Source organism: Passer domesticus, chromosome 23, assembly GCF_036417665.1.
Source record: "Passer domesticus isolate bPasDom1 chromosome 23, bPasDom1.hap1, whole genome shotgun sequence".
In the NCBI taxonomy this organism is placed as follows: domain Eukaryota; kingdom Metazoa; phylum Chordata; class Aves; order Passeriformes; family Passeridae; genus Passer; species Passer domesticus.
This window is the reverse complement of record NC_087496.1, coordinates 158603-176334: the sequence shown is the minus strand read 5'-3', so window position 1 is coordinate 176334 and position 17732 is coordinate 158603.

Sequence of the window (17732 nt, the reverse complement as noted above, 5' to 3'; positions counted from 1 at the left end):
GCTCAGGCCTTTACACTACTTGATTCAGCTCAGCTTTCCAACAGAGTTCTAAGAACCACTGCTCCAGCACTACCAAGCTGGAGTAACTCAAAAGTAGATTTGCTGTTCATTCTCAGGACAGACTATGGACCCAAGATCCCAGCTGTGCTGGCTGAGGCAGGAGGCAGTTTGTACTCCTTGTGCAAGGAAAAACCTGTGTGGAAAAAGCTGCCATGGAGCAGGCTTACCTGAGGAGCTGCATGGGAAGCTGCCATCCCCATGGATGATGGGCCTATTGGGCAGTAGGGACACATTGTCCTGCTTCTTCAAGACCTTCTTCTTCAAGGCACTACCAGGGTGTTTTCTCTGCACTCTAGAAGCTGTGCCATCAACAGGTGGTAGGCTAAAGCCTGCAGGGACCAAAGAGGAGCTTCTAAGTGGAAGGCACTAGACAGGGTGATGATGGAAAGGGCGAGAAAACTTGCCAGAGCTGGCTAACATCTCTTTGTTATCCCAAAGAACTTCAAGTATAACAATGGCACACTAATATGGGAAAAAGAATCACAGATTCCTAGAAGAGTTTGGGTTGGGTTGGAAGGCACCTTTAGGCACCATCTAGTCCAACCCTTGTGAGCAGGGACATCTTCATCCTGATCCGGTTCCCCAGGGCCCCATGTAAGCTGGCCTTGAACACCTTCAAGGGTGGACTAACAACAACTTTTCTGGGAGAACCCTTCCAGCTTTTCAACCCCTTCGTTTAAAAAATAACCCTATAATATCTAATGTAAATCTACTCTCTTCTAGCTTCAAACCAAATTGCAGCAATGCTTCCCCTAAGAAACAAGGAAACCCAGTACTGCTTTGCTTTTGTTTTCCTGTTCCAGAGGCTGGCAGGGGAAGTTACCAGAGAAAGTGCAGATAACCTTGCGTGCTGCCCTGGGGCTGAGTGCTGCCTCCTGAGGGCCCTGCTGCTGCCCTCGGGCAGCGCTCACAGCCCTGCAGGCAGAGCCCCTCGGCCGGGATTCAGTTGGGAACGCTGCTTGCTCCCAGGGCTACAGCAGAAGCACTGCCTGGGGGCTTCAGCACAGCTCTACAGCACCAGCTCCTCAGCAGGGAGTGGCAGGAGAAGGATCTCTGGTGTTTTCATGAGAAGGAGTTGCATTTTGTTTCTTCCAGGTTGCACCCTGGCTGAAAAGCATTCTTTTGGACTCACCTTGCCTGGAGACTGCTCTCCAGGAGAGAGTCTGAAGCTCTAGTGTGCTTTGCAAGACAGAATTTTCTACTCTGAAAGACTTCAGAGGTGAAGGGGGGAAACTAATATTCTGTTACTTGCAGCGGCGGCTGGCCTCAACTGAAATCCCGGCTGGCTGTGGCCAGCGACACCGGCAGCACAGGGGCGCACTCCTATACCCACACGGGGTTGGGAGAGCGCTTAAGGCTTTTCAACCTTGAGGTGACGAGGACTCCCAGCGAAGAGGCAGGAACTGCAATCCGCAGAAATAGACGGAGACGGTCTCCAGGGGTAACACAGTCCAGTTTATTCACTAGGGGAGAAACCAACTGAAGACCTTGAACACTGCTTGACAGCGCTTTTTAAAGCGAGAACAGCAACCAATCAGAGGTTCGGGGGGGTGTAACTTACAACCTACTGACAACTTGTGCAACCAATAGAACTAGGGAAAGGGAGTGGCCTTGGCCCTTGAACCAATAACTTGACAGATCTGATGGAAGATTCTAGAAGGTGGGTCTGGCCACTGAGTGATGAACAGGGGTCTGGGAGGAGGTTAAATAGATACATTCCTATAACTGGGAGGGGTAAGGGATGATGGAGAGGAGGAGTGTACATCCCAAGACCATACCAAACATAAGCTCGGGGGTGCGGAGAGCGAACCAACGCGATCCCACAGTTACTGACTCACTGAGGCCATGGGCAAGATACTTCATGCCCCTGTATTTTTCTTTCAGAAACAGAATTAAATCCCAAGCAAGCTTCCACTCAAATGCAAGTGGAACGGTCCCCCAGTCTGATTGCAACACTGTGCAAAGGGCAAGCAAGTGGTCAAAAAGGACCACCACAAGTGTAGCCACCACTTACTTGCTTCAGCTTCATCCCCGGGCTCAATTGTCTCCAGAATGGGCTGCAAGGATGTTTTCCTTTGCCTCCTTTTCTTCATCTCTCTCTCCAAATGCTCTGCGTCCTTCCGCTCTAAGTTCTTTTGAGCCAACATGCACAATGCAGCACGGATCTAGGTGCAATGGAAATGCATCATAGACTGTAAGGAGAGATACATCAACCAGACACAACATCTCCTCAGGAGCACAGAGTCCACAGAGTGCCATAGGTTTCAATGCAGCTCCATATCCATTCCAATAGTTTCAGAGGAATGTCTCCCGTCCTCACCTTGGCAATTACACACAGCCAGGTGGAACACTTCTGTGCCACAACCTTACACTGCTCCAACTGCAGCCTATGTCAGGAAGCCCTGCTTGAAGCATGAAGGTCATAGGAGTGCTCCAAGACAGAGGAAGAGCTGACACGGCCAGTGAGCAGGCAGTTCAGTTCCTACAGGCCATGGCAGGAGAATGAAAACCATGTGCAATATCCAGCAAGGAGGGGTAATTAGCTGTTGCTTAACACTCATGGCCAGGAATTGCAGCTGTTTCTCACTTCCTGGCTTCTGAAGGACTCAGCTCTAAAGGACTCTGAAGGACTTGGTCTCTGACATCAGGAGACCAAAACGAGGAATCATATGAAAACAAGCTGCAGAAACACTGATATTAATGAGCAGAAAACTTGAGAATGAGAGGGCTGTGACATACAGCCAGAAAGGTAACCAGGAAAAATCAAACTCTCCCATTTTCTTTTGCAGACTTGCTTACACACAACATTAGAATCTTTGCTTCTCTGCTTCCGAGGATGCACTTTGCTCACTTTCACTGATGTGTAGCTTGTTCTGTCATTCAGAACTTCTCTAAAACAGCCTTTGCACATAAAGAATGCTTCTGGCATGACCTTAGCACCATCTGCAAACGAAGCACCTTGGCACCACTGGAAATAGCCAAGCAATTGCTCTTTAGTTGTCAAATATATTCCCAAGAGAATCCACATTGCCCAGGAGAGGATGATTATGATTTTCAGTGACATTTTGGGCCAAGCACTAAACAGCCACCGGAAAGGAAATCTGCTCATCTCTGTCCTTCTCTCTTACCTTTCCAAAACCTTCCCTCAGGTCTGTGTCACTCGTAAGACCAGGATTGGTGTGATGATCCATCTCCTTGGCCTGGCTCAGTGGGAGGCCTGGAAATGAAAGCAAAGGTTCATGTAAATCTCTGGCAGATGTCAAGCCCCCAAAACCACAATGCTGGGCAACAGGCAAGACAGGTTCCAGATTGCAGAGCCCTCAGAAGACACAGAGACTGTGACTGAGAGCAGCAAGGTACAATGCCTAGACCCTCTCCCAAGGGATGGGCTACTGGCAGCAGACATGACATTACTCTGCTGGCCAGCAGACTGAAACCTGCTGCATGATGAAGGCCCCAGCCCCTGGATGCTGGAGAGCCTCTGTGTCTGACAGAGATGGGCAGAGATGGAGATTGCTCTTGACAGCAATTCTTATCTGCTCTTATTCATGCTGATATTAGTAAACATCTTCTTTTGGTTCCTAAAAGTCCCAGGTTCTAATACCTGGATGCATTTAGATCAACATTTTCTTCTCTTTGTTGGAATATTTTAGAGGACATTCAAAGAAAACTTGGCATTGTAGGAGTGTTACCCAAACATGAACTGTGTTCTTGGCACCAGATAATTCATTTTCCCCGAGGGTTTCCTTCTGAACTGTATGAGACTGGGCCAATTTTGGGCCAGCCTGATTAAAGGCTGGTTTTCTAATTGCAAGAAGAACAATGGAGCTCATTCTGAAATACTCTCCAACAGAGCTGTTGGAGCTAAGAGAACTAATTCTTTACATGGTTTCACAGAGGGTAAATTCATACAGCAGCCAAGCAGTTTGAGAGGAATCCCTGTCCTAAAATGGGATTCCTTCACCCTGTAGAATGCTTCAGTCAGTAATAAAAGTGAGACAGCTAAGGATTAATGTCATAAGTCATTTCTAGGCCAGAATGAGTCCAGAAAAAAAGTCACCTTCCTTACTGAGCAATACTTCCCCCTAGCTGCATTAAGCATTCCAGCTGCACATCAGCAATTAAGGAGTCATTCCAAAGGGGCTGTACCCAGGATTTGCCAGAACTAACCCTGAGCAAAGGGACCAGGTCATCTGACCCCTTTTTCTGCATCAGCAGAATTATTTCTTCAAGTCTTATCTGTCCCATCATGACACAGCCAGAGATGGCAGAGGAACAACAACAGTGTCATTGGGGCTTTCAACTTGAAAGCATTGGCTGAGCCAGAGGCACCAGAGACCGCATTTTGTCTGGCACAATTCCACTTGTCAGGGATCAGGCAAGGCAGGGAGGGAGGACAAGGCAGAAGGCATCTCCTCCCCCAGCCTCAGCCTGCAACACTGACACAGGCAGAGAGAGCCAGGGAAGAGATTTGTCATGATGAACCTGCCATAGGTGGCATTGGGCTTGTGCTGTCACAGGATGACAAACTCAGACCCTGCATAGCATGCATCCATTTGGAAGGCTCCTTCTCCCTGACAGGAAAATTTATAGGGACATTCTGTCAGAGGAGGTTTCTCTATTTCTGCCAATACAAAATCAGGCAATGTCCATTAATGTCCATCACGTCTCAAAGGGTTCAGCTCAGAAAGTGCCCCAAGGAAAGGATTTCTGCTACAAAAGCAGGAGGAAGAAGTGGGAACATTTCTCATTTTGTGCTAAATGCCTTGTTTTCCTTACTAATTGTGACATTAGGAAGGCTGCAGGGAGATAAAAGGCATGTGCAGAATGGAGAGGAATATTTCCTTTTCCTGCACTGCATTTCCAGGGCCACGAGGTACCACCCCAGCTCCTGCCACTCAACACTTCAGACTGCAGGAATTTTCACTGCACTGCCAGAGAATACTCCCAGTGACTGGACTCTGGGAGAGTCCTCTGAGCCCGTCAAGCTATTGAATGCATTTAAAGAAATTTAAAAAAGAATGAGTTTTAATCAAGCTTTCCAAATGTCACCTCTGAGTCAAGACCACAATGGTCATTTTAGGACAGACATGCCCTGTACCTACCTGCATGTTCAGAGTTCTCCTCCTTGCTTCTGCTGCTGGATCTTGGCCTGCAGAAAATGGAGGACAATGAACATGTGAGGAGGTAGAAAGAGAAAGGAGGGAATGGCTGTACCATGAAAGAAGGAAAACCGCCATAAGATGGGCACTCTGATGAATGAGGAAATGCAGCACAGAAACACACCAGAATGCAAAAATGATTAATTGTCCTTAAGCTTTCCATTGCGGGAATCACAGAGAGCTGGCCAAGCTCTGTGTGAAACAATAACCAAGTCCAGCAGAGGACCCATCTTGAGGTGCTTTGAAACCCTGCCTCCTCTTCCCCACCACCACCTCTGCTCTTGGCACATTGGTGCTGGCTTTGACATTGTGCTGGATCATCACAGATGGGCAAAATGCCTAAATACATGGGACACCTGGCTGTGCAAAATAACCACACTTTGGGATGGGAACACAGAGATGAACAGCACACTGCAGCAGCAGCAGACACCTTGGCTTACCTCATCTCCTGGGACTCCTGGGATTGCAGCTGCGGAGAGCTTTGCAGAGAGCCCACAGCACTGCCAAGAGAGGGACTTACTGCCTTGCCTATGGGGGGGATCAGAGGTGGTCCCAATGACTCCTTCTTCATATCCCCTCCACTGGAATACAGCAAGGAAGCCTGCAAAGAGTAGAACACAGTGCTCAGATCAAGCATGCAGCCTTGTCCCCATTCATGCCTCAAGACATTTAGGAATGCATTTAACTGTGACCTGGCAGGAAAAGTCAAGGAAAACTGATGGAGCAGCTTGGCCTAGGATGGGGAATGTTGACCTAGGAAAGGGAAGTGGTGAGGGAGATCCCAGGGCACACATTTTGCACCTCTCCCCTTGTGCTCAGTTTTCTACATTCCCAGCTGGCATTCACATATTTGACATCAAAATGTTCTGAGGTGCCACTGCCTCCACCTGGAAGATAGGGTGTCATGGGAATGGGTTTAGATCACTATTCTCTCCCTGTCCCTAAGGTACCTCACAGCCAGTGCTGATCTCCAGTCATGTCCCCACAAAGCCATTCTGCAGGAGGCCAAAACCTGCTCTTCTCAAGCCCCTCATTTCTTCTGCTGCTGCCCTTCCCTCCTACACTTCCCCAGCAGTCTTTGAGCCCAGATGCTGCTGCTGAGCTCTCAGGATGCTCACTGTTCTCCAACCCCAACACATCCACCATCTCAGCCTCACTGGCTTTCAGGATGTTCAGCAGAGCTCCCTGCCCTGCTGCTCTCTGCAAGGTCTTTGCCTGCCCAAGTTCCTCCAGGGCCCCCATGCCATGGCCAGGAATGGGAATGGAGGCAGCAGGGGCAGATGCACACCCTTTGTTTGTATCCCATCATTTCTGGGCCAGCTAAAGAACCAAATCAAGACCTGTTCAGCTTCAGTGAGAGGGACAGTTCCTGTCAGGGAGACACTGGACCTTTCTCAGCAAGGCTGAAATCAAGTATCCAAGCCTTTGATTGGACATTTTGTCTACCAAAACTCTTGTTCATCTGCCTCCTCCTGCACCCCATGGCAAACCCAAAACAACTGCAGCTCCTGGTCCTGCTGCCAAGGCAATTGTGTGCCTGGGCTCTGGGCTGCTCTCCCCATGGCCACCTCCCACCCCTTCCCTCTGGACAAAGCCATGCCACAGCACACAGCTGCCCAGAAGCTGATGAAGTCTAGAAATAGCAGCAGAGGGCATGGCTGTACAAGTCAAAAGCTGAGACAACCTGGAACTGACTTTGCAGGACTGCCTGCTCCAGCAAAGACCTTTTTCCATCCCAACCAGACACAGCTGACAAAAAACACCACCAAGACATAGACATGGCTCACAGATACCCATAGGTTACTAAATCTAGAAGGACAGCTTCTCCAGATTGGACAACTTTAGCTGCTCTGACTGCTTGTTGGTGTTTTCTCAGCCATGAGACAGAGGAGGAACCACAACAGAGCCCAGAAACCATTCAAAGACCTCTCCTGTTATTGACACATGCTGAGGATATGAAGTCTGCACTACACAGCCACTGCAGAGACAGCCTGAAGCATAGTGTCCAGCTGAGCTCTTCTTTGGCTCAGCTGCTTCCCTGAGGTCACACCACAGGAAAAGATCTCCAATCTCTGCCTCCATCACATAAACTGAAAATCTACTGCACAGGACGTAGTTTGGTCTCCTTACCTTATAACTTTTTCCTTCTGAACTCTGCTCCTGGTGTTTTCTACTGTCATTATCATAGCCAGTGCCACTTTGCTTGTTCTCTTTCTCCATGCAGTACATTTTATTGTTGTTAGAAGAAGGAGAGCTGATCCTGATGGGAGGCAATGGCTTTGAGGGAAGGAGCGAAGAGGGACATGGCCGGAAAGACTTGGAGAAAATGAACCTAGTCACGCCTGCAAAGTGGAGGAATTTTCACTGCACCACCAGAGAACACTCTCAGTGACTGGACTCTGGGAGAGTCCACTGAGCCCATCAAAAAACTGAAATGCATTTAAAGAAATTTTTAAAAAAATGGGTTTTAATAAAGTGTTCCAAATGTCACCTCTGAGTCAAGACCACAATGGTCATTTTAGGACAGACATGCCCTGTACCTACCTGCATGTTCAGAGTTCTCCTCCTTGCTTCTGCTGCTGGATCTTGGCCTGCAGAAAATGGAGGACAATGAACACGTGAGGAGGTAGAAAGAGAAGGGAGGGAATGCCTGTACCATGAAAGGATGTAAACATTCTTAGCGTGGGCACTCTGATGAATGAGGAAATGCAGCACAGAAACACACCAGGATGCAAAGCTGATTAATTTTCCTTAAGCTTTCCATTGCGGGAGTCACAGAGAGCTGGCCAAGCTCTCTGTGAAACAATAGCCAAGTCCAGCAGAAGACTCATCTTGAGGTGCTTTGAAGCCCTGCCTCCTCTTCCTCACCACCATCAGTCATTCCTCAACTTGCATCCTAACTCCCCAATTCTGCTGTCTCTCCTTTTGGAGCCAAGTGGCTCCTACAGCCACACTGAAGCAGCAAGAGCTGCTCAGCTGAGACACGAGACTGTATGGAGGGCAGCTACTTTTGTACAGGTGCCAAAGCTTGACTTTGCCTGCTCGTGCCTAAACCTGGTGACAGTCTCATGCTACATGTGGTCAGAGCACTGCTGTCTCCCGAGAATGCTATGACACCTCCTGGCTCTTTCAAGAACAAAAAGGCTTTTTCCAACTCAGCTGCTAGGGGAGGATATTCAGATTGCACTTTAAAAGCCCTCCCAAAGATTTCCAATTCAAATCATACTTCTGTGTCTCCTTCTTTATTGTTATCACTCGGATAAGCTTGACAGCTACCTTTTCTCTCACATATCCAAGCCAATATCTTTCCATCAGGTACGGTCCTATAACTCTTGTCTACCACCTTCCCCTCTTTGATCTTAAGCCCAGATCAAAATATTAAACATTGATCAGATTATACATCTATACCCCAAAACTTCTCTGGCATCTCATTTCACAGTGGAGGCGCAGGCACAGAGAAATTATTCCTGATGTTTACAGAAGCAGCACCTGAATTTGCAGACCCCTCTCCATTAGCCAGTATTGGCCCATACATAATCTCATGGGTGCAGAAGTTAACAGTCAAGAATGACAGCATTCAAATATCTGCAGGACCCAGACCCAAGCAATTCACTTCCCAAAAAAGAGCACAACCATTACAAAGGGAATCAATAGCCAAGTCCAGCAGAGGACCCATCTTGAGGTGCTTTGAAGCCCTGCCTCCTCTTCCCCACCACCACCTCTGCTCTTGGCACATTGGTGCTGGCTTTGACATTGTGCTGGGTCATCATAGATGGGCAAAATGGGGAATACACAGAGGTTTGCCTAAATACATGGGACATCTGGCTGTGCAAAATAACCACACTTTGGGATGGGAACACAGAGATGAACAGCACACTGCAGCAGCAGCAGACACCTTGGCTTACCTCATCTCCTGGGACTCCTGGGATTCCAGCAGTGGAGAGCTTTGCAGAGAGTCCGCAGCACTGCCAAGAGAGGGACTTACTGCCTTGCCTATGGGGGGGATCAGAGGTGGTCCCAATGACTCCTTCTTCATATCCCCTCCACTGGAATACAGCAAGGAAGCCTGCAAAGAGTAGAACACAGTGCTCAGATCAAGCATGCAGCCTTGTCCCCATTCATGCCTCAAGACATTTAGGAATGCATTTAACTGTGACCTGGCAGGAAAAGTCAAGGAAAACTGATGGAGCAGCTTGGCCCAGGATGGGGAATGTTGACCTAGGAAAGGGAAGTGGTGAGGGAGATCCCAGGGCACACATTTTGCACCTCTCCCCTTGTGCTCAGTTTTCTACATTCCCAGCTGGCATTCACATATTTGACATCAAAATGTTCTGAGGTGCCACTGCCTCCACCTGGAAGATAGGGTGTCATGGGAATGGGTTTAGATCACTATTCTCTCCCTGTCCCTAAGGTACCTCACAGCCAGTGCTGATCTCCAGTCATGTCCCCACAAAGCCATTCTGCAGGAGGCCAAAACCTGCTCTTCCCAAGCCCCTCATTTCTTCTGCTGCTGCCCTTCCCTCCTACACTTCCCCAGCAGCCTTTGAAACCAGATGCTGCTGCTGAGCTCTCAGGATGCTCACTGTTCTCCAACCCCAACACATCCACCATCTCAGCCTCACTGGCTTTCAGGATGTTCAGCAGAGCTCCCTGCCCTGCTGCTCTCTGCAAGGTCTTTGCCTGCCCAAGTTCCTCCAGGGCCCCCATGCCATGGCTAGGAATGGGAATGGAGGTAGCAGGGGCAGATGCACACTCTTTGTTTGTATCCCATCATTTCTGGGCCAGCTAAAGAACCAAATCAGGACCTGTTCAACTTCAGTGAAAGGAACAGTTCCAGTCAGGGAAAAGGTCTGAGAGCTCTGCTGACAGCACAGAAACTGAAAATTGACCACACTGCACTTAGCTTGGTCTCCTTACCTTATGTCCTTGTCCCTCTGAACTCAGCTCCTCTTCTTTTCTCCTGCCCTCAGCATAGCCAATGCCATCTTTCCCATTCTCCTGCTCTCCGCTGCATATCAGGCTTGGCTTGGTAGAAGGAGAGCTCTTCTGGATGGGAGGCAATGGCTTGGAGGGAAGGAGCATAGAGGGACTTGCCAGGAAAAACCTCTTGGCAAGCGGGTAGCCAGACAGGCCTGCAAAGTGGAGACACAAAATATAAGTGAAACCAAAATGCAAACCCAAAGCATCTGAAGCTCCATATCTCATGGGATACATTCCCTGCAAACTTCTAATTAGCTGCCCAGGGAAACATTGCCTTGCTGGCCGACACTGGAGGCAGGACAAGGGAAAACCCTGGCCCACTTCCACAGAGCCACCACAGGAACACCCTGGCCTCTGGGCTGCCCTGGGACAGCAGGGAGCCCAGAGCCCTGTGCTCTCCAGCAATGGCTCAGCTGCACATGCACCCTCCTGCTCCTCTGCCTGCCCCACAGCTGAGCAGCCCTCCAGCTCCACAGGCACTGGCAGCAGCACAGCTCATTGCAGGGGCACATGCAGGGCACAGCTGTTCCCTGGCAATGTGCACAGGCTCTCTGGGCTGCCACAAGACCCTCCCTCCCACCAGAGATTGGCCCAGCTCCCCCTCAACTCTGTGTGAGGCTGAGCCATGCTCATAAGGGAAGAAGTGAGTTAGGTCAATTCCCACCTTTATCATTAACACATCTAATGGGTGTGGCACTCAAGGGGAAGAATTTTTAATTGTAGAGAAAATTTATTTGGGTTCATTTTTCATGGAACTAGCCTGCATTTAATTCCTATGAACAGTATGGAGCTGGCAAGTCTGAAGGGAAAAGGCGAAGGCTCCAATGATAAGAGGAGAAAATATTCCTTCTTCAGTCTGGCCTGTGAATCCACAGGAAAAACCCACACAGCTGTTACTGCTATTTCTGTAAACCACCAAGTCCTGTCAGCAACAGGCAGGCCTTATTGGTGTTTCTGTAGCACTGTAATACCATCCTCAGGGTTGGACCTGACCAGCAAGCAGAGGAAGAACGGGAAATTTATCTGTAGTGAGACCTGACATGGATGGCAAGGAAAGCAACAGGACTTGCGTCTCATGACCATGTCCAGTCTGCGCTCAGCTGTGGCCACAGTCCCTGTCCTGGCTGACAGTATGAGTGATTTGGCTGCTGTCAAAAAGGAGAAAGCAGAGTAAACTAATGACAGAATGTTGTGATGCCATGGGCATCCTTGTAGGATCATCTGTATCTGTCAGCCACCTACTCTGACTCAGAGCCAGCACTGAGCACCATGGAGCAGTTTTCCCTGAAATATGGTGGGATTGTTTTTCCATTTGGCTTCAGCCTTTCAGCTCCTTCCTATGCTCACCTTTTCCTTCAGAGTTTTTTCCTTTTCCAGTAAACTCCATCTTTGAACCCGTGCTTCTGCCTGGCAGAAGGATCTGGGTTTGAATTTGGGAGCACTCTCAGTGTAGCCAGCGACAGGAGCTTGGTGCCCAGCCTCAGAACAAGGCCGGGTGACTCCGATCGCTAGCGCTCGGCACAGAGAGGCAGAGCCAGACGCGTCTGCTGCCGCTGCGGCCGTGCCAGCCACAACCTTCACAGCCTTCACAGCCCCAGCGTGGGGCTGCCCCTTTGTGACACAACAGCCCATGGGGCTGCCCCTTTGTGATGCACTAGCCCGTGGTTCTCTCATTTCCATGGCTGCAAAACCCTACCCCAACTCCATCCCTTTCCCTTCCCTTCCCAAGGGCAGCCAGCCTTAAGCCCAGCCTGGCCACGCCTGAGGGTTTCACACTGTCTAGGAAGTAAACCCTCTCCAAAGCTACTTTTCAAGTCCTTTATTTCTGGAATTCCCACTCAGTTCTGGGTTGCAGCTGGTTGGTGTGGGAATTGGTTAATTTCTCTTCACATCAAACAAAGTGCTGGGACACAAACAATGGCACCAGGCAGTGGAAGTTAAAGCAGCTCTGCACTCCCCAGTAGATGACCCCACAATTCAGCTGGCCGATAGCTTTAGGGAACAAATTGACCATCCAAACATTCCACTTTTGCTCTGCTTCATTGTTCCAGGGGTTTATTTCCTGCTTTCTTGATTGCAGAGACATCCAAACCCAACATAAACATCATCTTCCTCAAAACATTTCTGACCCTGGCAGTTCCTGACAATTCAAAATTTTCTTCATAGAAATAGCACTTGGCAGGTCATTCTAAAATACTCTCCAACAGAGCAGATAAAACTAATCATCCTTGATTTGGCAGAACTAAGCCTAACCCACGGGACACGTGGGTCTGATCCCTTTTTCTGCATCTGCAAAATTATTCTTCAAGTCTCATCTCTCTTATCTATTCAAAGATCTCTGCATTAGATGCCCCCAGTGTTCAGTGGGCCAACATGACCAGTGTATCTGTAGGGTGTAGATTGGCCATGAAAAGTTCACCTTCATGGTGGCAGGAGTTTATTCCTGCTTTCTTTCCTGCAGACACACCCAAATCCAACATTACAACACCTGCCTCAAAGCAATTCTCATTTGGACTGTCCCTGAAAATTCAAACCTATACTCAGAGTGTTTCCCTGTCCCCAGGGACAGGTTCCAAGGCTGGGCTCTCACCTGCATGGAATGAAGAAGAGCTGCTGCCCTTGCCAGCGGCTCCAGGGTCTTGTGGTCAGTGCTTTGAATGCAGCTTTTGTGCACACACTGCCTCTCTGGGCCAAGCAGCATTCCTGGACATTGGCAGCACCTCTGCAGGCCAACATCCTCCAGGCACAGCTGCAGGAACGAGATTGCAGCAAGTGCTGGCTGAAGGAGTCTCCAGGCTGCAGCAGCCCTTCACCTGCAGCGGAATCATCTTGTGCTGCCGTGGGAGAAAGCAAAGGGGGTGACGGGCTCTTTGCAGATGAGGGTCTCCTCCAAGTGCTGCTGCTCGCTGGGCTGATACAGCTGCTGGTGCCCTCCCCTGTAGATGTACCAGGAGCCTGTCTGGAAAAATAACACTGCCAGTGCCAGTGCCAGCCACACATCCCTGCCACGGCCCTGCCCGCAGGGCGTCCTGCCTACCAAACTGCTCCAGTCAGGTGATGTCAGACACCATCAAAATACATTCAAACTATGCATTTTACACATTCTTTCCAAATCGTGGCCATGCAGTCCACATGCTGGAGGCAGACTGCTCTTGGCAGAATGGGGGAAGCCCCAGCAGCTGCTCTCCCCATGGCTGGATGGCCATGGCAGCAGAGCCAAGTCTCTCACCGTGCCCACTGCTGTTGGGACCCAGTGCTTTGGACATGTTCTCACTGAACTCAGGCTTCTGCTACAGCAGTATTGTGCCTTCACACATTTGATAACTAAGAGTTGGAATGGCAAGGACTCGTTACAAGAGCTACCAAATAAAAGGGGAGGGAGGGGGTGAGTGAGTTAGAATAGTTTGCTCCTTTTTAATACAGGCATAACTGGATTGAAGCAGGGACACTGGGCTAATCGTACTGGGGACTGGTTTGTAAGCCTTGTCTCTAGCAATTCCCACCAGTCTGCAAGCATTTTTTAGTAGAAAGGGGTAGATAAGATTTTACCACACATCCATGAGCAAGTCGGAGCCAGAACTCCAAGTGCAAGACAAATACTCCCAAATTGGCCACCCATGGGGAAAGGAAGAAGAAAAGCAGATGAAACAAGTGCCACTGCAACTGAATTGCTTGCGTTCATCCCATGGTCCAACTTTTGTGGACAAAAGCTCTTCAATTCAAACACACAGCTTAAGAGCAAGGATTTCAAGTGTTTTGAGAGCATTTAAAGCCTGATTCCTATTACTTTCAAGGAAAGGTAGATGCTAAATTTCTTAAAAACTCAAATATGGGTCTAATTGTGACTGCATCCTCCAAATCAGGAATGGAGGTTTAGAATTGCAGAACTGTTTCCATTGGAAAAAACCTTTAAGATCATAGAGTCCTCCCAATAACCTGTGACCACTAACACAGCCAAGGCAACAACAAAAGCATATCCCAGGAAATGTTGTGAGATGAGACATCTTTCTTGTCTCCTTTGTTTCTCCAGGAGCCCCTTGGCAGGAAAAATGCCCACATGGGCTTTATCTGACTCCTTTCCAACCAGCCTTTCCCTCACTCCCAGGTCTCATTTGCTCTGCAGGCTTCACTAGCTCGCTCAACTCAGAGGAGCTCTCAGAGGAGAAAACGCTGTCTGGCGTGGGGCTGTCTGATCCCTGTCCCATCTTGATTCCATCTGCCCCCTTCCCTCTCCCATCAAAGAGACCGAAGGATCCCCCACAACCCCACGGTACTGCAGCAGATCCCTGGCACGTTCCCTCCTCCGCTCCTTGGTGGCCCTGGGGAGGCTCCAGAGCCCTCCCTGTGTGCGGGACAGCTGCTGCAGCACCGCTGCGCCTGCGGGCCAGCAGCGCCCAAGGAGCAGCTGCGCAAGTTCAGAGTCTGAAACAGAATCCTCAGCGCACACAAATGACAACTGGCATTTCAGGGGCTGGCAGGAGAAACTAAATCCATCTGCTCCTTGCCCCTGCTAGCCATGGCCACGGTGATGCAACTGGAAGAATTGCCCCTGCCCAGGAAGCTCTCAGGTAGAAGAGAGGAGCAAAAGCCACGTGTTTCTGAGCTGCTAGCTCCCAGTGCCTCAGGTTTTCCTTCCAATTGCTAAAGGGTTTGGGCTATTTTTACTGTTTCAACCCTTGTTGTGCACCCCTGTGAGCAAGTAAGCACCACAAACCCTCTCCCTCAAAGTCTTGAGGTAGTGACAAAGCAGAACTTGTTCTGGTGATTTTCTCACTTCTAAAAGAACTTCTAAAAGAACTAAAAGAACTCACTTCTAAAAGAACTAAAAGAACTAAAAGAACTTTTCTCCTGGTGATTTTACAATCCCGTGCAGACTCTGACAGCAAACCCATGCTGTAGAGGAAAGATTGACCTTGGAATTGTAGGGCACTTTCTGGGTGGGTGTTTGTCTTGGTTTGACCCGGAAGTGAGTTTTTGGAAGGGTTATGGTCAAACCAGTCAGTGGCCAGATTTGAAATTGGCACCTGGTGTGGCCACTGGGATTTGGATACGCCTCTGAGAACACACAGTGGTTAAAAGCAGAGCATTCCGAGAGAAACTCCGTCTTTGGAGTCCGGCAGGCAGGTGAGCTGGTCTGACGTCTTCCCCCTGCCCAGCTGCGTCTGGGTGGTGGAGGGGAAGGCCATGCGGCCTGTGGGGAGAGGGGCTGGAGCCCCTGCAAGAGGCAGGGGTGGAGGAGAACTGGGACGGTTTGGGCAGCCCCCCCGGGAGAGAGTGATAGAGTCTGTGCTGGCTTGGAATTTGATATCTCCTGCCGGCACCACGGCCAGGAGGAGAAGCGCGGGGGCGCAAGGTGCCCAGCCGCTGGGAGACCGGGCTGAGCTTTTAACTCTTTTAGTATTGAAACAATGGAAGCTGTAAAAACACTGATCCTCCCCAGCTGCGAGTTTAGAGAGGACGGAGGATAAGAAAGAAGAAAGGGTTTGAGTAGTTGAAGGAAATGCCAGCAGATGCGAGTACCTTAGATGGAAGAGATGATTGGAGTGGCTTTATCTGAACTTTTCTCTCACATAGCCACGAGCGAAACAAATTTCTTCCAATAATGCAGAGACTGCACCTTGAGAGAGGCAGTTGGCCGGAAGCCAAGAATGATAAGGCCGCGAAGAGAAATAGAGAGAACAAAGACAAAGGGGGAAAGTGTGGTGGAGCCCTCTGCCTTCAGCGAAAGATCTCTGTTCCTGAGACCCAGACCCCAAGAGAATAAAAATATAGGGGGGACAGGTGTCCCAAATGGTAAGAGGCGGCCACTTCTTAAAACTGGGTGATGCATTCTTAAAAGGACCTAAGGAGCAGTTTGGATCCATGGCCGGTAGTGAGAGCGCTGGACATAGGAAGAAAATGGTCACCACAGCAGATTCTCTCGGGGCGGCTGCCACGTGTGACACAGAAGCACAAGAAGTTCCAACTGTGTTTCCGAGAAAGGACCATGGTGCTAGAGGGAGACTCCTCTCCCCTGATGAACTGGGGGAGCATGTGTGAAGGAGGGTATTGGACTGAGATTTGAATGTTAGAGGACTAGGGGGAGGAGGAGTGTTTTGGGAGTGTTCCATTGTGGATTGTTGTGTCTGTTTTTTTCTTTTTCCCTTATGTTTCTGTGTTGTAGATTATTCAAGTGTTGTGTTTTTCCCTCCATCCCCAGGTGGGAGCCTGCTTTGTTGTGTTTCCGGGTCACATCTCACAGTAACCATTTTGGAAATACACCTTTCATGGGGGCCCTGGCATTGTGCCAGGGTCAAACCATGACAGGCATAAAGGTGTCACCTCTTGTTCTTCAATGAAGTACTGCTCAAGTTCATTACTCAGAGCTCTAATTTGCATTCCCTTTAAAACCTGCTTAATTAGCTGCTATTCTCTGTTACTTTACCAAATGTCCCTTTTTTCTTGAGACTGTGTCTTTTTTTTTTAGACAAGTCTCAGTACTCCATTTCCAGCAAAAGGTGTCACAACAACTCTAACATGGAATCATGACACACCAAGTGCTGCAATGATGACAGTGACTGCCACAAATTCATTTCACAGCAGCCTCCAATTTGGGAGCCAATCCCACCAGGAAGAATTTTCTCCTTTCTGCCTCTCTCCTCCTGATCTTTCTATCAAGGAGATTCCTGATGGTTGGATATCAAACCCAGCACTGCCAGACATTCCTGTAACATTCCTGCCCTAGAATAGCCCAGGTTCCTCCCTAGCCAGCAAGCAGATAATCCAAGGCTGTGTGGTTCTGCAGAGCCTCATTTGTGTTGGTTGGAGCTCACAGTATGTGCTATTGGACATTTTCACTGCATCACTTATTATTTCTTGTAATAATTGATTTAGCTCTAATATAAATTGGGGGCAGCCATGCACAGCCAGGGGTTTCCGTTTCCCCAGTGGGCCATTGTTAAGGGCTTGGAGCACACCTGGGAGATGGGTTCTCCATGGGGACAGGTTCCCATCTCCTCATTTTGTCAACTGCTCTTTTAACAACCCCTTCACCTGTTCAATCAATCCTGCAGCTTGTGGATTGTCTAGCACATGAAAAACCCAGAAGTCTTAATGTCTTTATTTCTCACAGTAATAGAAAAAGCACTCTGCATCACAGTATCAGCAAACCCTATAAAAATACCCAATTTCATCCTGTCCTCCTTTATTCATTACACACAATATACAAAGTTTACCACTGACATTTGGGTCGTGGCCAGTCCTTTTCTGTAGGGTATTTAGTGTTACAGTGAGCAGCCAAAGCTAACAAATTACAGTTTTCAACATTATTTCACATTATCCATTTTTTATGGGAAGAGGAAAACAACTTGTGTTTTTGGGAAGACGAGGGTGAATTTTGTTAATGACACATTGGAAACAACACCAACAGAAGGAAAAACTGTTGTTGGAACACTCCCACATGAAGTGACAGAAAAAGGTTGGTGTCTTGAGCTCAGGTTTGTTTGTGTGATATAATAATATTAATATTAATAGTAAATAGTTTCACTTGCA